General features: G+C 39.4%; 1 long non-coding RNA gene across 1 annotated transcript in view; it reads right to left on the reverse strand.

The window, feature by feature from the left end:
* Positions 1-23,416, reverse strand: part of LOC148127843 (uncharacterized) — a 59,097-nt gene that overhangs the window by 20,651 nt on the left and 15,030 nt on the right. The window contains exon 2 of the long non-coding RNA XR_015741153.1: positions 15,688-15,799. This is a non-coding gene — a long non-coding RNA (uncharacterized LOC148127843). The remainder of the gene's footprint in view (positions 1-15,687; positions 15,800-23,416) is intronic.

Genomic DNA, 23,416 nt, shown 5'->3' on the forward strand with positions numbered 1-23,416 from the left:
GTGAGGATTAAATGAAAAGTGATACCTCTTCCTCCATGGGTGCAGTTAAAGTGGGGATATTTTAATATTTGTAAGTAACATGGACATAAAACCTGGAGCCTACATTTAAAAAAAAAGGTTTGTGGCCTTGATATTTGAAGAAACAACTTTTCTTGTAGATACTTCCTTATACTCTCTGTTTTCCACCATTGGGAACTGTCCATTCTAAGAAGTATGGAGAATTGCCCTGTTGAATATGGTACCCAGGTAAGACACTACCTTCTCCCTAGAGTAGTGTTTCTCAACCAACATGTTTGGAGTTGGGGTCCATATAACTTTAAGTTGCTCAGACTGGAAAACACTCCCCTGGTGATTTAACTGACATAGTGCAAACTTCATTTTGGCACTAACTTAAGCTCTGGTTATTCTTATACAAATTTATAAACTCAAGTCAAACTTCAGTGTACACTCTGTCCTTTCAACTGTGTTGACATAACATATTAATTAGAGAGGGAGGGAGAGACAGAGAAATGATAGATAGCAGATAGATAGACAGACAGACAGACAGACAGAGCTAGCTTTGGCCTTCAAACTTGTCCCAGGTTTTGTAGGCAAAATTAGAGAAGAGTGTTAATCTGGCTTGTTAAATAAGTTACTTTTTTTCACCACCAACAAAAAAAAATAGAGATGAGCAGGTCCAACCTTGTTTATGAACAATTAATTAGATTACCTCAGAGTACAAAAACTTCACAGGCATTTATCAACATTCCAGGGAATGCTGTAAAAGAATTTTTTTTAAAGAGTAGAAGTTTCTGGTTACTGTGGATTTTATTGAAACCATGTTATTTCCTCCAACAAATAGCTCTTTTCATACTCTAAAAATCATACTGTCTGCATGAGCAAGTACAGAAGTTACCTACTGCCATGGGATGACAGACCAAAGTTATTCTACACAAAGAACCGTACTTCCATTTTTTTTCCTCCTCCTTTGCACACGTTAGAATAACAGGCATCTGAAAGGCTTTGCTTGTTACAAGTGAAAAGAAAGTGAACTTGCTATAAGGTTCCTTTTGCTACCCTACCCTAATGTTTAGTCTTCACAAGCCCCTCTTCTCTGTGCAATGACAGGTTTATCACTTTCAGAAAATCATACTCTTGAAGCACAATTTGCTTTTTTTTTTATTTACCCAGGAATTTAAAAGCCTTCTAGTGATGTTTTTCATTTCTGCTGCTGCTGTTCAAATTACTGTTTTATCTTTTGGTTTTTATTATACTGCTATGCTAAGGAATTGAAAAATGAAAGACGGAATATAAATAAGGTAGTGTATAGTAAGATTTGTGATACTGGCCAACAAGATTCACTCTAAGGTAAATGTACATTAGGATTATATTTTAAAATTCTGGATTAATTTAACATGGAATCATTACACCTTTCAATTCTATCCTTAGATTTGCTAAAGGGAACGTAGTAGCTTCCACTGCACTGTAGAAATGTTCTGAGGGGAGAAAAGAAAAGAATTAATCCATTTATATATAATCTTTTGCCACCTTTGGCTACAAGAAAAGGTAAGTGAAGAGATAACTAATCTGTGTTAGGCAACCTGATCATTGAGTGAATTCCTGCATTTTTCACTGCTTGGTCTCCATTTTCTTTACATCAGGATGGCAACCTAAGGTCTTGGCCCAATTTCAGGCAGACCTCAGCCAATTTTGGAAGCACCCTGCCAGTCATTCATTCAAGCACTTTTCCTGCAGCAGTCTGTGAGGCTGGCAGATAATGTGGGTACTAGGAAATGTTACCTGAATTTGCCTGGAATTGCATGGAGGAGAAATGTTAAAATAACTATGGATGGAATCCTTGAATTCATTCACTGGAGGAGAGTGAGCCTACTCACTCATTCAGGAGTGAATGAAGCCCATTAAGCATATCTAGAAATGGCAGTCTAAGGTACAAAAAGTCAATGTTTATTGAAGAAAGTCACGTTACGAAAGAATACCTGCATCTCTGTGTTTTCTGTTTTCACAGGGAACAAAAGAATTTACCTTGTAAAGAGAAAACAGGTTGAAAGGCAGTGCTGCTACATTTTTTGTTGGTTAGCACTTAGATTTATATACTACTTCACAGTGCTTTAAAGACCTCTCTAAGCAGTTTACAGAGTCAACATATTGACTCCCAACAATCAGGGTCCTCATTCTACCAACTTCAGAAGAACGGAAGGCTAAGTCAACCTTGAGCTGCTCAGGATTGAACTCCTGGCAATCAGCAGAGTTAGCCATTCTAACTACTGTGCCATGTTCAACTAGCAAGATGAAAGAACCCTAGGAAGTGACTCGTTGCATTTGCAGGCACAAAGCAATACTGAGCAGGAAACCTATCAGTATTGCTTGCCTTTTGCATTTACTTTCACCAAGAAATCTTGATGGAAATCTTGGAGGAAGGCTGGAGGACTATGACTGGAGGCACAGCATCTTCAGATCAAACAGCCCCTGGTCATTGAATTGATGACCATATAAGTTAATGTTGCTTCAGCTCTTGGAAGGGAACACCTACATGCAAGTACTTTAACTGTCTGATTCATCATAGTTTGTTCCATAATTCTTGTGCTTGGATATGACCTAAATATGGTGAATGTTGAAGAGAATTAGACAACACAGACTGGAAAAGAAACTTCTCCAAGAAGAGGTATGACTGAAGAAGTCCAAGAATGAGGCATTGTGTCTTGTAGGAAAGCAAAGACATAAGTAAGTTGTGTTCAAGGAGGATGCTTTGTTCTGCAATGAAGAACTCATAATTGTACCATTTTATGTCTGCAAACCGGTACGGAATGATGTGTGTTCTTTGCTTGTCTTGTCTTCATAACAAAGTTCAGTGAAGCAACTAATCTCTACCTTTTGACCTAAAGAGGGAGAGGCAGAATTGTGTTGGAATAGACTCCTCTGAGGATGGGACTTGGAATGGGTCTTCCCAAAATATCCACAGACAAGTAGACATTCACATGAGCCAAAAGGGAAGCAACACACATTATCTTCCTTTGAATCTAGAGACAATTAGAAAGAGGAACAAATGAAAGTATTTTTTTTTTAATTCTCTCTCTCTCTCTCTCTCTCTAACACACACACACACACACACACACACACACACACACACACTCTTACTCTTTCAATTCTTTTGATTCCTTTAAGGAAATCTTAACATCTGACAATCCCTGAACAAGTCCCTGCAGTTTTCTTAGCAAGTTTGCCATTGTTTTTTTTTCCCTTAGAATTGAGAGAATGAGTCTCACACAAAACTTCCCATCTGGATTTATGTATAAGATAGAAGTCACGATTCTTCTTGTTTCTACAAGGTGCTTTTAACCACTATACTAAACTGTTTTTTCCTCTTTAATACACTCTTTGATAAAGTACGCATCAAGTTTCTCAATTTCTGAAATGGACTTAATAGTAATGTCCACAAATGAAAATCCCCACCCCAATCTCTGTTCCCACCCTATGGTTAGGGAGATGCACCTGATGCTTCAGAATGTACAATCTTGCAGAACAATCAAGTTTGTATAAAACAATTGTTCAGTCCTTTCAACAGGGAGAATATGCCACTACTAAGATTGCTTGACAACATAGAGAAAGTGAGATACAGCACATATCTAACTTCTGAGTCTTACTGAATGTAGTATAATGCACATAGATGCATATTCACTTAAGTTGTTGGTTTCATTTGGATCCAAAGCGCACTGAAGATGTCTCCTCAAATAGGGACAAAACATTTGCAACTAAATCACTAAGCTCAGAGCTGTTTACTCACCAGATATTATAAACGCTGAGTGGAATTCATCACCTGGCAATTAATCTCAACTTCTTCATTTCACTTCAGAAGATTCACAAGAAGAATCTTGTCTTCTTCAAGGTCAGTGATTCTCATCCAGTCTGGTGTGGCATCAACCTGTTAGCTTGTACACAGTCTTCGGCTCACTTTCAGTTCTATCTGATGTTCAGATGGCTTTCCTTGCCTCTGTATCATGCTATTGAGCCTTAGAGATTTTATATCACGGAGAGAAGTAATCTAGAACTAAGGAGAAATTTCCTAACAATTAGAAAAATTGATCAGTAGAACAACTTGCCTCCAGAAGTTGTGAATGCTCCAACACTGGAAGTTTTTAAGAAGAGATTGGATAACCATTTCTCTGAAATGCTATAGGGTTTTCTACCTAAGCAGGGGGTTGGACTAGAAGACCTCCAAGATCCCTTCCAACTCTGTTATTCTATATAGCAGGAACCGGGGGTTTGACACCATACAGTGGTGTTAGACTGCAGCACTGGCTGATCAGCATGTAACATGATCAGGACCCAGCTTAGATGTTGGGTTAGAGAGAGGCAACCATGGCTAACCATCTATGATATACTAAATGTGCTCTGAGTGGTTCATCATTTCTATCTTTGTCATCCCATCCCAATGGATGCCTTTGATAAAGCAAGGAAGCAGGATGGAGTGTCCCAAAGGGAATCCTTGTTCTGATGTACATAGTGATAACTATGCACTGTATGCCAGTGACTATGCCAAGCACACTCAGAAGCTATGTGACATTTTTGTCCTGCCTAAAGTGATAATCTGAATTCCCACTACTGCCCTAGATTTCTTTGGGAAGAGGGAAGAGCAAGAGTTGTGGATGTGGCTAAGAATCTAGCTGGCTACAGTTAGCCCCATGGTGATTCTCGAACGAGGATCAAAAAACCCATCCAAATGAATTTCTTACCACACATTGGCCTAACTTGTCTTCATTTGCTTTGACATCCTAAAGCAAGGGTCTCCAACCTTGGGAACTTTAAGACTTGTGGACATCAACTCCCAGAGTTCTTCAGCCAGCAAAGCTGCCTGAGGAACTCTGGGAATTGAAGTCCACAAGTCTTAAAGTTGCCACAGTTGGAGACCCCTTGTCCTAAAGGACTTTGTTTGACCTTCAGTCTCATTTGAGAAGTCAACATCCTAAACTCTGACCAGTAAAATCTGTTAGAAAGTTTAATTTAACAGCAATGACTGAGTATTCCCTACAACCTGTAGTTTGTCATTAAGATCCAAGGAGTACAAGAGATCAAGTAGCTAGGAAAGGAGAAACCTTCCAAATGATAAACACCCCTAGATGTTCCCTGGAGTATCCGTCTGCAAGCTCTTTTGACCCAGTGAATAGTAGGCCGTGTCAGATATTTCAACTTTCAATTTCCAAACATTAGGGGTGCTCAAAGGTTGTGACATGCCTTGGGGACTGTAAAGATATTTTGGATACTTTAATATACTTCAGATATGCTTAGTAAATAACTATATAAATATCATAACTTTTTAACATTTTGGTTTTTTCATGTGTAGGCAGTCACTAGCTACTTAAGCTGATGGAAAATAGAATGGACAAGACAGGCTCTCTAGATACGTGGGAACTACAGATTTACCTAATGTTCTTTCTACTTGTAAGCCAAGTATTTGAGTGCTGATTATTTGCAGATATGGATACATATCTGTATTTATTTGTGATCTGGGAAGCTCCTTAGAGTTCTGCAGATCATTTATTTAAAAAAATAGCATTTAAAACATTCAGGTCAAGAAAAAGAGAAAAGGTCTTTTTAGAGACCTTACTGTATTGCTCCTATTTTCCCTTGACTTTGAAATTCCTGATAATTTTTTAAATCCGGGGAAGTGGGGAGTGGGGAGAGAAAGACAGGGATGAGAATTTTTCTTGTCACCAAGTTGAAATTTATTTTATTTATTTATTCATATTGTATTTGCACAATCCTTCCTTACATTTCTAAAAGAAAGGCGCAAGACCTTTTTTTAAAACCTTAATGTGAACATGCAACAGGCAAGAGAACAGGTGCTTGAGAAATGGGAATTGGCAAAAAAAAAAAAACCTCTCTGTGTTGGGATCCTAATGATTTCCCTACATATATAACCAACAGAGAGCCTAGAGAATCGCACTAAAGATCCTTCTCTCCTGCTACTGGCAAAGTCTGTGGCACAGAGGAGCATGCATCTTGACAAAATCGGCTTTTGTGAAGAAACTTCATAAGCCTTTGTCTTATACACCAGGATCCTGCGCTCCTTCTCATACGTAGCATTTTCATGCTTTGGGGCATGGGCCGTTAGAATTCCTATATAGGCAAAGGTTATAAGGTATCATTGCAGGAAGCTCACTGACGCTGCTTGTTAGTGGTTCTTGCAAAGCTTGGTGACTCCAGGAACTTGTCCAGGCTCAAACAATGAATCATTACTTTACTCAATGATGAAAGATTAGTTCTAATAGGAACAGGACACATTCCACCCCATATATGTCTCTTCAGAAGTACATCCTCTGATTTTGGTGCAGCTTTAGAAAGTTAATGGAAATAACAGGATTGTACAGTTCACCTGATAAAACACGCACTTGTTATTAAATATCACCCAATACAATGGAGCACCTGGGCTGTTAAGTTGAGCTCAAAGCCAACACCAAAAGCATAATTATCTAGACTACTAGCCCCTAGTCCAGGATTAGCTAGCATCCACTCAACTTTATTCTTACCTGTCCTCGTGCACCATCTTTTCTTGTTTTGTGGAAATACTGCCATATATGCGTGCAAATTAAGCTTAAAGTCTCGGGGCTGCTTGGTTTGATTGCCTGACACACGCACACTGACAGAGAAATAAGCAAAACAAATGGATTCAACAAGCAGGACGAAAAGCTTTCCCTAAGAACCAGACTCAATCTGCCAGCACTTGGCTGTAAAGATTGGCCATAAGCCTTAACAGCTGCAGCAAATAACAGCTTCTCCATTCAGTGCTCTGAATCTGGAAAAGCTTCATCTTGCAAGGATCGTCTTTGAGCAGCAGTGCTTAAAACAGCCGCGTTTCTTGGCTTTTCAGTTACGCACCACTTTTTGTGTCTACAGGCTTCAAACTTTGCAATGGAGGACAGACGATAAGCAGAGTTCCTCCTCTCTAGTTGCCTTTCTGACTCCGTGGCCCACTTCACCTCCTTTCATCTGCTGCAGCAAACGGAGCTCCAGGTGTAGAGTACAAAAAGGGAGGGCGGGGGTGAAACGATGTCAAAATAAGGAAAGAATAAAATGGCTGGGAGGAGTTCCACCGCGCTGTCTCCAACTGCTTTTGGACTCTCCAAATGATAATTTGGTACTCATGGGCACACCATCTTCATTTTCAACCATATATATATATATATATTATGTCTTGTTCGTTTTTCGTAGTCAAAGTGGGGGGGGGGGGGGGGGGGGGGGGGGGGGGGGGGGGGGGGGGGGGGGGGGGGGGGGGGGGGGGGGGGGGGTGGGGGGGGGGAGGGGGGGGGGGGGGGGGGGGGGGGGGGGGGGGGGGGATGAATAGGACTGGGGGCAAAACCGAGAACCTCGAAAACAAATATATATATATTTATTCTTTGAATTTAAAATAATAAATAGGAAACTGATGCCACAAAATAAGGCACCCTTCTTTAGTATTGTATTTGTGAAAAATAAAATAAAAAAGGAGACCCAATACTTTTCTAGGAAACTTTCCACCTGCCCAGGAAAGAGAGGGGGGGGGAGGAGGGAAGGAAGGAAGGAAGGAAGGAAGGGAGGGAGGGAGGGAGGGAGGGAGAGAGAGAGAGAGAGAGAGAAAGAAAGAAAGAAAGAAAGAAAGAAAGAAAGAAAGAAAGAAAGAAAGAAAGAAAGAAAGAAAGAAAGAAAGAAAGAAAGAAAGAAAGAAAGAAAGAAAAGAGACACAGGTAGCCTCAATGTATGACTACAATAGAGCCCCAAATTTCTGTTGCTAAGCAAGATAGTCATCAAGTGAATTTTGACCCATTTTACAATCTTTCTTGCTATAATATTTTAAGTGAAGCATTGTAGTTGTTAAATTAGTAACACTGTTGTTAAATGAATCTGGTTTTCCCACTGACTTTCCCAGGTTACAAAAGGTGGATCACTGACCTTGGGACACTACAACCATCATAAATATGAACCAGTTGCCAAGCATCTAGACTTTTGATTTATGTGACCATGCTGCAATGTCCGTAAGTGTGAAAAGTCATCATCAGTCATTTGTTTCGGTGTAGTTCTAACTTCAAATGGTCACTAAGTGAATTGCTTTAAATCGAGGACTATCTGTATTGTGAAATGGTAGAGAGCATCCTGGAGAAGCAGAGATGTGATAAGGAACAACCTCTCTGGTCTAACTTGAAGGACTCTGCACATGTCTCTTATTTTGTGACAGTTCTCATGATGTCCACTAGCCCCAAAAACTTTGTATCTCCACACATCTCCAGCAGCTATCATAAGACATGTCAATCTATTCTTTAATTTAGACATCCCTGTAAAAGGTGGTGAATGATAAACTGGATTTTTTGGAGTTAGTAGGGAAGTGGTAGCACACATGAAGAAAAATCCACATTCAGTCCCTGCCATTCCTGTGCCTGAAATCTTGAACAGCTATTCCAGTTGGTGCAGCTTAAAGAACCACTAGTCTGGTTTAGTATTAGGCAACGTTCTATGTTCCTAAAATGTCAGGAAACGTATTCTGATTCAAAAACATGCTGGTATGGATGCTGAACTATCCAATTAAAGCAGGCTTCACAGATTAGAAATTAGTGTGTGGATTGATTAGTTGTTAGATCAATAAACCAATAAATAAACAGACAGGCAGAATTGATAATGTTTTTCAAGTTTCGTATCAAGAACCATCCAATTATTAGACATTCCAAAAAGAGCTGTAAACATTTTTAAGCATACTTTTTAGATCAAATGAAACCTCGTTTTCCTTGGAGCACTTGTATTTATTTATTCATATTTACATATAATGCTCCAGTCAAGAAAGTTTAGGCAATTTGCATTTTGCCTGTAATAACATTAAAAACCATTTAAATAACAAATATCAGGCAGCAGCAAAGATCCAAGATATACTTCTCCAATAACAGTAAAAGATATCCATACTTTTGGGAATGATTCTTCATTCCATCTTTTCCTCGGCCAGCCAAAAATGTCAAAGCTTTTCATATACTTAATATGTGGAATAGGGAATAAGGTTCTAAAGAAATCATCATCAAGAAGACACAAGAAAGTGATTCCTTAACTGAGGGACCATGATCATTCTCTCTCATGTTATCACACACACAAATGCTACTTTAAGACAGCGAGACTTTAAGCAATATATGGTTCAAAGGTGACAACCAGCACCTTAAATTGCATCTGTAAACTACTTGGTAGCCAACAATGCTCTCACAATAGAGATGTTACATAGGAAAATTTCAATGCACCCATAACTAAACATACAAACCATATTCTGCATCCTGAACTTTCACTAGAAGAGAAGAGATGGAAGGGTTCTTGGAGGTCTTCTAGTCCAACATCCTGCTTAGACAGGAAACCCTACACCACTTCAGACAAATGGTTATCCAACATCTTTTTAAAAACTTCCAGTGTTGGAGCACTGTCAGCAAAATTCTCCTTAGTTCTAGGTAGCTTCTCTCCTTAATTAGTTTCCATCCATTGCTTCCTGTCCTGCCCCCAGGTGCTTTGGAGAATAGCTTGACTCCCTCTTCTTTGTGGCAGCCCCTGAGATATTGGAACACTGCTATCATGTCTCCCCTAGTCCTTCTTTTCATTAGACTAAACATACCCAGTTCCTGCAACCGTTCTTCATATGTTTTAGCCTCCAGTCCCCTAATGATCTTTGTTGCTCTTCTCTGTACACTTTCTAGAGTCTCAGCATCTTTTTTACATCATGGCAACCAAAACTGAATGCAGTCTTCCAAGTATGGCCTTACTAAGACATTATAAAGTAGTATTAACACTTCACATGATCTTGATTCTATCCCTCTGTTTATGCAGCCTGGAACTGTATGTGTTCTTCAAGGGAAGGCCCATAAACCAAACATTACTTTCTATAGTAATACTTAAAACAGTGGAGGGAATCAGACTGAAAGATTCAGTGATGGAAATACATTGTTTTGTTCAGGTGGCAGCACTAAACTGATGTTGACTAATCTTTTTTTTAAGTTAAGTAGGATCTATCCTACTTAGTTCTTAGATACAAGACCATCATGAATTTCAACAGCTGATAACCACCATACATATTATTCACATTTCCAGTAAAGATTCAAAAAACCTTTATACAGTCTAGACAATTTCTCTGGTGACAGATACCAATATATTATTTTATAAAAATTCTCTTTAAAGCTAGAACATAATGTAAATCTTTTCAACCACATATTGATCCATTTGTATATTGTAACCAGATTTTTAGCCCATTTGCTCATACATTCACTTGTCCTTCTTCTATCTTATATTTCAACAAAGTTGATATATTTTAGCAATAATATGTTCATCATTTTTACATAATTCCATTTCAAATTCAATCTTGCGTCGTTCAAACCATAAAACCTTTTATCTACTTTAAATGTTTCTGATAATTGTTCAGAAGAAACCGTTGACAAGAATATCCTTCTGTTGTCAAATCTTCTCTTGATTTTAATTTTACAATCTTCATTAGAAAATTTTAATACATCACAATGTTTTATTTTAATACATCACATTTATGTTTACTTATAATTTTTCATCTATAAAATGCTTCCTGTGCTGACAGATTTTGGGGGGCATAACCTAGATTTATATTTATTCCATATTGTAAGAATGGCCTACCTTACATAATGATTTTTGAAATCTATATTAATCTTAATTTTGTCATACCATTGATATTCATGTCTTCCAAATTTCAGATCATGTCCTTCTAACTCCAAAGCTTTAACAACACCTGTTTTAATCCAAACTAAGCAGCAGGCTGCAAAATAAAATTTCAAATATAGTAGACCCAATCCTCATTTTTCCTCTGCTTCTTGTAATGCTCTATATTTATCTCAGATTTTATCCACTGCAAATTTAGACATATCTTTCTGCCATTGTTTAAATGGTACATCAGTTGTCAAAACAGGTATTGTCTGAAACAAAAATAACATTCTAGGTAAAACATTCATTTTAATCACAGAAATTCTCCTCAACAATGACAATTGTATTTTATCCTTTCTTAACATATTGTTTTTAACTTCATTCCATGTCTTAACAGAGTTATTTTGAAATAACATACAATTAATATTTGTCATAGTCATGCCCAAGTATTTTACCTTCTTCTCAATCTTAAAATCCATTTTATTCATCAGATCTGTTTGATCTGGTATCTTTATAACACTATCTGGTATATTATTTTTGTTAACATTTTTGTCTTATTTGCTAGTCTTGAAAACTGATAGTGACCCAAAGTCTCCAAATTCTTTTTATTTACTCATTAAATGCTTGATTCCCTTTAAAGAGCCTGTGAAAACTAAAACCAAGTCATCTGCAAAAGCTTTTAACTCATGTCTCTTTTAAAAATCTTTGCACTTATAATCCTCTCCTCTTGTCTTGTGTCTCTACTCAACATTTCAAGAACTAAAATAAACAGAACAGGGGAGAAATTGTTGTGCACAAGTAATCACTATTTGATAATAATACTAGTCTGTAGCTTCTAGCTAAAGTCATATCTTGTCCATCTTTGGTTACTGCTTTAATTTTAATCTAATTTTGGTGTCCTAATATAGTAGCTCTAGTAGTATCTTTCTAACTGTTTGGCCCTGTAAAATAGAATTCTTCATGCTTTGCAGAGTTTGTAAAAGTTCACCTTCAAAATACTTACAGTACAAATCCAATAACCAATCTGGTCCAGACACCTTTCCCGATTCACTGTTTTTAATAGCTTCTGAAGATTCTCTTGGTGATTGATTCATTCATAATTTTCCTCTGTTCTTCTGTAATCCTCTGTAAATTTTCTTTTCTGAGTTAATCATTTATTTCCTCCACTGAAATATTCCATCTTCTATACAAAGAATAATGCAGGTTGTCCTCAACCTATGACCATAATTGAGCCCAAAATTTCTGTTGTTAAGTGAGACATTTGTTAAGTGAATTTTGGCCCATTTCATGACCTTTCTTGCTCAGTAGTTAAATGAATCTCTGCAGTTAAGTAGCCTGGTTGTTAAGTGAATCTGGCTTCCTCATTGACTTCGCTTGTCAGAAGTCGCAAAAGATGGTCACATCTTGGGACATAGCAACAGTCATAAATACGAACCAGTTGCATCTCAATTTTGATCACATGATCATGGGGATGCTGGAAAGGTCATAACTGTGAAAAATGCTCATAAGTTACTTTTTTTTTAGTGCTGCTATAACTTTAAATCAGGGGTAGGATTCAAACTTTTTAACAATCGGTTCTGTGGGCGTGGCTAGGTGGGCATGGCCACGTGATTGGGTGGGTGTGGCTTTTGCAGCACCTCTCCCAACCCCCCAACCCCAATTTTTGTGCCTCAGGAAAGCCTCCTGAGTGGAGGAGGATCCACATGCGTGATAAGGACTGACTGTGTGGGGAGGGGAGGGGTGAGCAGAGAGGGGCGCGTCCAGCCAGGGGCACGATTTGCCAGTTCTCCGAACTGTGCAGAATCATAACAACTGGTTCTATAGAACTGGTCTGAATCGGTAGAATCCCACCCCTGCTTTAAATGGTCACCAAATGAACTGTTGTAATTTGAGGGCTACCTGTAGTAGGGAAATTGCCATAATGTCTATGCTTAGTCAAAATATAGGGTAGAGGCAAGCAGAGAGTGGGGCTAAATTCAGCACAGCAAGGGCTATTACTAAATGAACTGTTGTAAGTCGAGAACTACCTGCATTGAAAACATGTTTTTGTACAGCAACATTATCCATTAATACAGTATCTCCCTCTTGTAATTTCAATATCATTGTTTTCTCTTCATAATTAACATGCTAATGATTTTCTTGATTTATTTATAAATTCAAATACTTTTTCCTAGTTGGTTTCCATTCTCTATCAATGAGTTTCAGGACTTCAAAGCGATTCCTGATGTTCTCCCTGAAAAGGGTTGGTGTATGTTAAGACCATATTGTGGAAGCTGACTGGCCTTCTTCTTTGGCTTAAATTGGAGTTTGCCCTTGAGCATCTGACGATCTGTTTGACAATCAGTACCTGGTCATATCCTTGACACTATAATTGGTAATACCCCACATTTAAATTTTAAATGGCACATTGTGCTATAGATACACTCCCCATCAACTGCGAATTTTGCTTTTTCCATTGCAGCACCTAGATTATGGGGCAGTTTACCCCTTGAAGCTAGCCCTCTCCTTGCTACAGTTAGGGGAGACTTAAAATAATTATTTTTACTCAACTCATTTAGAGTTTTTAGACTCTAAAATCTTTCAGACTTTTAACTGTAATTGTTTTTCTTGCATATGATTATTTCACGATTAAGGGGGTGAGTTGGTGTGTGTATGTGTGTGTGTCTGTACACATAGAAACAAAGGAAGACACATTATTTGCCCAGTAAAATTATAAGTATTTACATTTAACTATAAGATTAATATTGAGTTGATCTCATAATATGACCAAGATGTTATATTATGTCTGTCTGTGATCCCAAAGTTTTCTGAACCATTTCTAAGTCTCCACTCCAATATTACAGTTATGAATACCCTTCCATACCCCTTTTTATTTCTCTCTGACTCATGTATGATATTATTACATCTCTGAAATAATTTGTAAATTTTGAGTGATTCATGCCTGGGAAATCATTACATTCAACTAATGTAGTGAAGTGCCCCTTTTTTAGCTCAGTATGACACAGTTAATTGACATTGCCAGCATTCCAGCTCAATTAAGTGTAGCATCTAAACTTTGCAAGCATCCTTTCACTGATTATTATTCCTATTAAATGGAAACCAAGAAGCATACAAAAAGACTAATGCAACTACAAAAAAATAACCTTGATTTTAGAGTACATTAAAAAGAACTATAATTTCCAAATCACAAGAAGTAATGGTTCCACTTCGTTTTACATGAGTCACTTCTGAGTGCTGTGTTTGAAAGAGGACGTACCAGAAGAGATTCAGAGAAGGGCAAGAACACAATGATAGTTATGGAATACCCGAGATTTGTGCTTTCCCTGAGAAAACTGGAAGCGGATGACAATGCTAAGATATTCTAACGCATTTAAAGAGTTTCATACAGAAAAGTGGAAGATTTGTTTGGCAATTTCATCATGGAACAAATCACTGGAAACAAGACTCCAATGTCTTCAGGCATAAATTGGACAGACATCTCTTGGTGATGTTGCAACTCAGCTTTCCCCAAACTGGTCCCCTCCAAAACACATTAGGATTGCAACTCCCACTATTCTTCAGTACCAGCACTCTTGGCAACAAATTGGGGGGAAGGAGATACCCTAGTTCTAGATTTCCGGAATCAGTTGGGGAATTGGATTAGATGATATACATCTTTCCCTTCTAGTAGTGTAACTCTATTATGTCTCTAGTAGAAGTCCTTAGCTGCTATGGCATTTCAACAGTGATGAGGTAGACTCTAGGCTGAAACTAAGCATCAGTCAGCAAACAGCTCCATTTGTAAAATTGCATTATTTGGTTCAATGAAATGTTTCTTATGTAAAAATTGAGAAATGACTTTCTCGTTTTCCATTTCCTTTTCATAGTATGCCACTAATACAAATGAAAAGCTGATGCAGTACTAAAATAGGAAGGAAGGAAGGAAGGAAGGAAGGAAGGAAGGAAGGAAGGAAGGAAGGAAGGAAGGAAGGAAGGAAGGAAGGAAGGAAGGAAGGAAGGAAGGAAGGAAACTGATGATCTTCTCAACATACTGGTCTCAAAATAAAAAATGTTTCTAATGTGAATGCTATCTCTTGGGAGCATGAATCATCTACTGCTATGTTTTTGGATGCTTGTTTTTCTTTGTTGGTCTATTCTTGATTTTTGGCATGTCATTACCCCTCAATTAATAGAAAATGCCTTCTGAAAAGCAAAAACACTAAAAACGTATGAAATATCATAAAGGTGCATGACTGAAACATCCACAACTCTTTGATTCTGGTGCTGTAATAATAAGATATCAGCAATTATGATAGAAGAAACAAAGGTGATCCAAGTGTAATTCTCAAGCCATACAATAACCATCTCTCTACATGCAAAGCATATGCATGATGCATCCAAAAATCAATACAGATACTGTCAGGCACAAGGAACTAGAATGACACTGTGAATTCATCAAAGTTACCTTTTTGTTGTTGCATGCCTATTTACAAGAATCTCATCAGTCAGACTCCATTCTCTTGGGAACAGTCAAATAAAGCTTCAGGGATACTGGGAAGGTAAGATCTTTGCTGCTTCCTGCTGTTCAAATACTCTAAAGCTTAGCCTCCTCTTCACACCTCCCCACTCTATCCAGAGACTCCACTGCAGATACCAAGGTATACACTAAAACCAAATTTCTGTCAGATTCTACCTGCTTCTGCTGAATAGTAAGTAGTATTTTGGAGTAGTGATAAAGGTGGAGACTGAGTATAATATAATAAAGGAAGGAGAGGGAGGGATAGAGAGAGAGAGGAAGAGAGGGAGGGAGGGAGAGAGAGAGAGAGAGAGAGAGAGAATAAGAACATTTATGGGTTTTTCTACATTATGCCACAGTAAAAGATCAAAGTGCTTCCAGATGAGTTTATTACTGTGAAATCACACTACCTCATTTGTGGAATTTTACTGGGAGGTAAAGTCCAGACAGTGTCATTTTCCACATGTAACTTGCTTCCCTTATTTTTCTTACCAAGCAGAAATGCATTAAAGAACAAAAGTAAAATGGTGGCGCCATACCTTATGATTCATAGTGCTGGGGACTCCTTCTCTATCAGCAGCTATTTTGTCTGCCATCCTTAACAAAAGCAGTCCTAGATTTCCATAGATGGAATGGGCGTTGCAGTTTTCTCTGTGAAAATGAAAACCCAGATCCATTCCATGGAAGAGGCTTTGTGTGTGAAATCAAGCATCTTCCCATCATGTTATTTAGCTAAGTTCAATGTTGAAAGAATCCCTGCTCTCTCTGGCCTTCAAGAAGCACTATTATTTTACCTCCCTGGCAATCATTTTCAATTGTTTAACTAAAGCAACCATCGGCCTAACATTTTTGACATGTAAATGGTGATTACTCTGATAATTTTCTCTGATACATAAGGGTTTTTTTTCCAATGTTCTTTAAGGCTAATTCTGATGTATCATTTCATCTTTGTTAATTAATATTGAAAGTCATCCTAGGATCAGATTGCTCAGAGCATTCAGGCTAACAAAAAATGCTGCTTCATTTGAAGACATTCAAGTTATTATTCTCCACACACTCTCCAGCCATGGCAAACTATACAGCCTCCTAGCCTGAAGCTGGGAGAATAATCAAAGAAATGCTACCACCAAACAAACAAACAAATAAATAAATAAATGAATAAGGGAATGAATGAATGAATGAATGAATGAATGAATAGCTGCAACTGGTACAGAATGGACACCTATGTAACACTGCTAGTTCATGAGTTGCATGAGCTTCCAGTAGGCTTGTGGGTGCAAATCAATATGGTGGTTACCACCTATAAGCTCCTTCATGGCACAAGGCCAGGTTATTTATGGGACTCCAATTATTTTTATCCATCCCACAAGGTCAAGGGCTCCCTTATTAAATGCCATTGGATGGGACCCAGGAGACATTCCTTGGTGGCTGTAAGGGTGCCCGCCCCATTGAACAGCCTCAACTCTGCTGGCTTTTTTTGTAAGTTGTATAAAAAGTTTTTATTGTTTTTTATATATAACAGATCCATTCCATTTCAATCGTGTGTCGATTAGGTACATATTTCAATTATTTAACCATTATCAATAATGTTCTTCTTATCAAGTCTAACAATACAACCATATTTACATTCCCTTGTAAATAATAAAATCAAGTGTATCTACTACATTAATTTATCTAATTGCTCTATAAATACATCCAATCCCTTTTAATTTATTCTATTTTCTATCCATTGATAAAACAAATCCCATATCATATAGTATTCAGATTCTTCTTTTTCTTTGATTTCTAGTGTCAATCTATTCGTTTCTGCACATTCAAATATTTTTTTCAATTATTTTTCCCTCTATTAGTCTCTTATCACTTTTCCAATTTTAGGTAAATACAATTCTAGCCACTGTTAAGACATGTATAATTAAGTAAATCTTTTCTGTACGATTTGCTTTTTGTAAATTATTGAAAACTTGGATAGACTCTTGAGCATTGTGGCCAGGGCACCAGGTGAGCCCATATTTAAGGAGTAATGTAGTAGATTTTTAGTGTACATCTGATATTTTGCTTGTTTGTTTCTTTTTAATCTGAAGATAATTGCTGGAATTTCATTTGTGAATTGGGTACTCATAAACATTGAATATATAAATAAAAAAAAGTCAAAAGAATGATTTGAGGCTTAATGTTTCCTCTCAGGGTGAAATTTGAATCCATCAGAATATTTTATATATATTCATTATTCCTGTTCAAAAATGGGAAATTCTTTGGGATTGGGAGGGTAATTTGGCTCTATTCATGAACGCATGCTCATAACTTCCTCATTGTGAGATTTAAGACTTATCAGTTTAATTGACTTCCCTCACATTGTCTTAAGTACAGCTAACAGCTGACACAGTGTCTCAAGTAGGATTACAACTCAGCTCAGTCAATGAGCATCCCCTTACTCTTTTACTTTATCTCATGAATTATCTGAAGGTCTAGAATCAATGAAACTTCTCTTAAATTGTGTTCACATTGCATTCATAAATGTGCTCAATCTTACTGACCACATTTCTAATTTAGTTCAGAAAGAAAAAATATATAGTGCATGTGATTTTGGACAAGACTCCTTTGAGCTGAGCTTAATTCTATGGCTTTTGAGAAACATTGTCATAGTTTCCCTAGCTATTCATAAAAGTCATTTGCCATTGTCCTCCGAGATTTTTTTTTTCAATTCTCCAATCCAGCCTACAGCCCTGGCATTACTTGACGGTTCCCCATAGCAGTAGTAAGTAGACTCCAACCTTCCTAAACTCCTGAGTCCAGATAAGATTAACTAAATCATTGGAAGAAAATATGGAGTTTAAATTATAAATTAACTATATCCTCAGCATACAAAGAAAACATGTATAAAGTTGTCGCAGCGAGCGACCGGTCCGTTGCTCCGTCTGCGTTCTTTCGCTGCCTATGGAGTTCCCCGCAGGGAAGAAGTTTAGAGGGACCCTCGCAAGGGTGAATACCAATAACAGACACCAGACATCCGATTGTTTTCATAGGAGGCAGCACTTCACACCCGAGGCAGATGGAATGACCCAGGCAGCAGCAGCCGCAGCAGGAGGAGGGGGAGGAGGAGAAGGAGGGGGACCTGGAGAAGGAGCTGAAAAAGGCGGGGCCTCGGGTGCTCTGTACAAACCTCATTTATTAACCTCTTTCAAGCGGGTGGGGGAGCACACAGGGGGTAGCAGAGTTTTACCTTATATGGAAGAAGATCATAAACAAAGAACAAAGAACAAAGTATGTGATAGTTTGCAAGCTTGCAAATATGCTTATCATACTAGGCTATGGTGTCCTGGGAAGAAAAGCAACAACAGTCAGTGTTTCGTGATCATATTGAAACATTATTCAGTTGGCTAAAACAAGGTCATTGGATACGTGCAAACATCCCTGTATCCGTGTTTGACAATGTCTGCTTAATGGTGGAATAGCCACAATTCCTCCTTTTTTATTATTTTTGTGATGCTGTCTCCAGGTAAAGTCCTTTTCCCTGAAATGGATTCAATGGGTGGCAACAAACCCTTCGGTTTGTTGAGACCCTGCTGCACCAATTCATACGAGGAGGAACACTCACCTTCTGACTCTTCATCACTCATAGCCAATAGGGCTCCTTTGGGAGCATAGGAGGCATTTGCATCTATTTCATTCTCTGACTCTTCGTCAGAAGACCATTCCAGCAGAGGCTGTTTAACGGAATCTTTGGATACAATAACAGATGTGAGAAAACTGACCGCTTTTTTGAGTATTACTGATTTCACTATCAAGTGCTTGTGCGACCTTGTAAGAATTTTAGCAATCGTCCCATAACACATGGACCTATTAAACAGGCAAGGCATAGCAATATCAGAGGACCGGCTACAGCAGACAACAGGGTAGTTAACCATGGAGAATAATTGAACATGCCTTGATACCATGCTTGATTCTGTTGTCGCCATTTTCTCTATCCTTCAATCGCTTGCGTAATTCAGCCATTGAATCTTTAACAATACCTGAGTGATCAGCATAAAAACAGCATTCTTCTTTTAAGGTTATACATAATCCCCTTTGTTTAAAAATAGCAGATCAAGACCTCTTCTATTTTGCAAAGCGACCTCAGCCAGAGAAGTGAGCGAGGCCTGGAGTGCAGAGATCGAGGTCTCAATATGTTTAAGATCTTCATCTACTTGTAAACTAAGTGCTGCTACTTGTTGATGACCAACAGCCAGAGCTGTGACCCCAGTTGCTGCGCCAGCAGCACCAAGGCCCAACAACAGAGACAATGTGAGAGCTGTGACAATTTCTCTTTTGACGAAGTGGAAATTTTGGGGTTCTAACACATTAACAAGTTCCGGCCCTGGGTAATAAGTTATCTTGGGGAGCAATTTTACTTGTATGCAAAAGGATTTTGAGCAATGAGAACGTCCCCATGAACACAGGCTGTAGCTCCCATGGAGCATGCCCAAACAGAGTTGTTACTGAATGAAATACTGACCCCGGAGGCGAGCAGTTATGTTGTTTCCAGAAGAGGTATATAATGGGTTACATCCACCATGCCCGGTAAAGGATGTGATGGCTAACCGCTTCTTTGGGCAAATAGACTTGGCAATGATGACCTAATGAAACATTATGACAATACTTGGAATAATTAGCAGGGATATTTCCCAAACAGCATCCTTGACCTATTATGTCAGTAACCGTGATGGAAGAAGTATTCTATCGGCATCCGTTATCTGAGGTGGAATTGCGAATGGGTTCATCTGAGGCTACTGCATCATAAAAGGGTGGCAGGTCAGATAGGCAGAGCCAGCATTGGTCCATTTTGGAGGAGTCATTAAGGGTGGCTTTTAACAATGCAAAAGAAGAATTAACCAATTGAATTAATGGATTGGCCTGAGTGTCAGATTTTTGTAAAAGGCAGACTTCAAATTTTGATTTGGACCTATGTCATACGTGGGCAAAGACATTGTTAAACGAATAGTGAAAATGTTACCTTCATCCCTATGACCATCCCATTGCCGTCCCCCCATGTAAACCCCTGACATCCATTGTTGTTGAGTCAATGTCTTCCCTTTTTCGGTAAAGGTAATGGTGAGCGGGTTCAGTCTCTGGCCACAACATGGCCACGAAGAGCAGGGAAGGTGCCCACGAAAGTGCGGGTAATGTTGATATAATCTCCTTTTGGTAGGGGGTGACCACCGAATGTGGCCAGTGGACACACAGTTCCATTTTTTACAATACCTATCGATTGGACCACCACAAGCAGTGCGGGATTCGCCGGTACTGTGAGCAGGACAAAAGTATAAAGGAAAGTTATGAGCAGGATTTGGAGTGCAAGAGCCTTGTTTGTCCCATCAGCTTGCAGTTTTTTGTCAGCAAATTTCTCGACCCCAGTACCCATTTCAGCAAAGTCCATGGATAATGGGGGAAACCATGGCCACAGAGTGTAGTTGGTGGTGCTATTAAGAACTTGTCCTGAACGTCCAGGATAGTCCAGGTATAGGTATGTGGTTGATGTGCATTCATGGAGACTGCTCGAGGAGATCGACGGACACGATGGGCGGTGTGTGGAGCATGCTGTTGATACAAAGTGAGAGTCAATCGGGAGGAAGTGGTAAATCCATTGACCATTTTTGTAATTTCACACTGGTACTGTCCATAGTCAGCCAATCGCACGTGGTGAAGGGCCAGGGTTGTAGCACGAAAATGAGAAGTGATGGAATATTGGGTGTCATCTGTCAACAGAGTGTCATTTTGAAACCACCTCCAAATAGTTCCCTTCTTTTTACCGGAGAGCGCTGGACACATTCCATGGCGTTGGAAATGGAGCTGAGACCCGGAAATGCAGGGTATCTGAGGCGATGCGTCCAGATGAGTGTGGTTGTTTTGTGAGAAGTGCCATTGAGGATGAGGCGATGTCTGCGGTCCAAGGGTGACTTATAACGGCCTGGCCAATAAGATGGAAGAGTAGATCTCCAAAGGCAGGCAGCAGAATCGCAGGGTGGAATGCAGCAGTGAAGGTGTCTCTCCAGACGTTCCGAAAGAAGAGAGACGTTGGAGTCAAGCAGCTGTAGCCAGGATAGAAACGGTGGGGATAGGGGAGGAAAAGCAGAAGAGGGGTAGACAATAAGAGAACAGTATGATTGAGGTAAGTATGATTAAAAGAAAAGCCTAAACAAGAATAGGAGCCAATTGTTTGGGTTACCTGTATAGTCAGAGAAATGAAGCAAGGGAAATAATAATATGAGAGAGTGATTTCTGAAGCAGGCAGAAGAGGGCGCCATTATGCTGAAAGGCATAATTGCAGGCAGGAAGAGAATTGTCTTCATAAGTAAAGGTTACTGTGCTGTGAAGGGGGCTAGGATAACCCCTGGAGATGCATTAAAGAGTGAAAAGACTGGAAATATCATTGTCAGCAAGAGGGTGAGAGATAGAGGAGTCTTGGCCATTGGGTGGCCCATGGTAGGGCGGACACAACGGCAGGAACCCAAAGCACTTTGTCAGGAAGTTGTACTGCAGCGCATCCTTTTCCCCACGTGATGAGCTGTGCAGGGCCTTTCCACGCAGGATCTGGAAGTTGCCTGAAATAGACAAGAGGGCGAGAGGAGGGGGCACTGGCTTGGTAAAATGGCGAGAAGCAGCCGTAGAAGAGGGAGAGCCAGTGAGGTTAAGAAAGTTAAGAGCATAGAGTGTAATGTTCAAGATGTTTTGTAACGCCGGAGGTTCGGGGGCCTAAGCCCTTTTTCCCGCTTGCCGATCAAGGGCATTTTTCAGAGTTTGGTTTGCCCTTTCCACAATAGCCTGACCTTGGCTATTGAATGGTATACCGAATTTATGAGTGATGGCCCACTTATGACTAAATTCAGCAAAGGGAGAGCTGACATAAGCAGGACCATTATCTGTTTTGAGAATTTTTGGACATCCCAACGTTACGAATGTTCGAATACAGTGATTAATAACATTTTTAGTTGCCTCTCTCTTTGCAATGTTGCCATAATAAACCCTGAATAAGTGTCTACGGACACATGAATGTATTTCCAGGGAGCAAAGGGAGGGTAGTGAGTAATGTCCATCTGCCATGTGTCACAAGCTTGGATACCCCTGGGATTAACACCCTCAGGGATACCTCTAGCCTGGAGACTACATGTGGGACATTGTTGGATTATTGCTGTGGCTTCCTGGCACGTAATCCCGAATTGCTGTACCAGGGCCTTCTTATTTTGATGGAAATAGTCATGACTCTCCCCAGCCGAAAGTGGTTGAGGAAAAGGGGAGGAGGTCATGATTTTGCAGGCCTCATCGGCCATATGATTGCCTTCTGATAAAAATCCAGGCAAGTGTTGATGACTTCTAATGTGAGCCACAAATAAGGGCTTACTTCTTTCCTTCAGTAGCTTTTGGAGCTGTAAAAAAAGTGTCATGAGAGAGGGAGGGGTAACAGGGGAGATATAGGCATCAAACATGCAAACAGCCATTTGAGTGACATACATACTATCAGATATGATATTTAAAGGTTGCTGTGGAAAAGAGACAAGGCTAATGAGAAAGCAGCCAATTCAGCCTGTTGTGCTGATTTCATGCGGGCAGTTAAGCGTTTATTCCATTGAGCATCTATGTACCACACACAGGCCCCAATAGTCTTAGAGCCATCAGTGAACACAGTAAGGGCTTCTTTCAAGGGCTGTTGAACAAAAGGTGACTTCAGAACAAAAGGCACTGTTCGCAAAACTTGTAGCCGAGTATCAGGGGAAGATGGCATGACACTTGACCACACCAATCTTCCAATGCATCCTGTAATACCATGGAGGTTTGCAGGAGAGGTTCCCATTGAGCAATCTTAAAAGGGATATATAGTGTAAAACATCCATTCCCATCAAGGCTTTGGTTCGCTTTCGCCTTCTCTATTAGGGAAGCCATCTGAGCTGCTCTAGTGGTTATAGATGTCTTGGGAGTGTGTGGTAGGTGTAACCATTCCAAAATGTGGAGGCATTTTTCATCCGAAATTTGAATCACTATAGCAGTTAATAGCTGTTGGGTAGAGAGAATGGCAAGGGAGGGTGGTCTATCAGTGAGGGCACGGTCCACCCATCTAGTGGCTAAAGCTGTATTTACCTGGTGCAAAGCGTGTAAGTGTTGTTCTGAAAGATAAATTTTGTCTGCTGGATGCTTTAATCCTACTAGTGCCTGAAACAGTGGTGACAGCATATGTGTGGTCAATGCAAGATAAGGTCTAGCCCAATTGATGACTCCTAGGCATTGTTGCAGCTGAAC

The sequence above is a fragment of the Pseudonaja textilis genome, chromosome 1 (genome assembly GCF_049901715.1).
Source record: "Pseudonaja textilis isolate UNSWEBS1 chromosome 1, rPseTex1.2, whole genome shotgun sequence".
Taxonomy (NCBI): domain Eukaryota; kingdom Metazoa; phylum Chordata; class Lepidosauria; order Squamata; family Elapidae; genus Pseudonaja; species Pseudonaja textilis.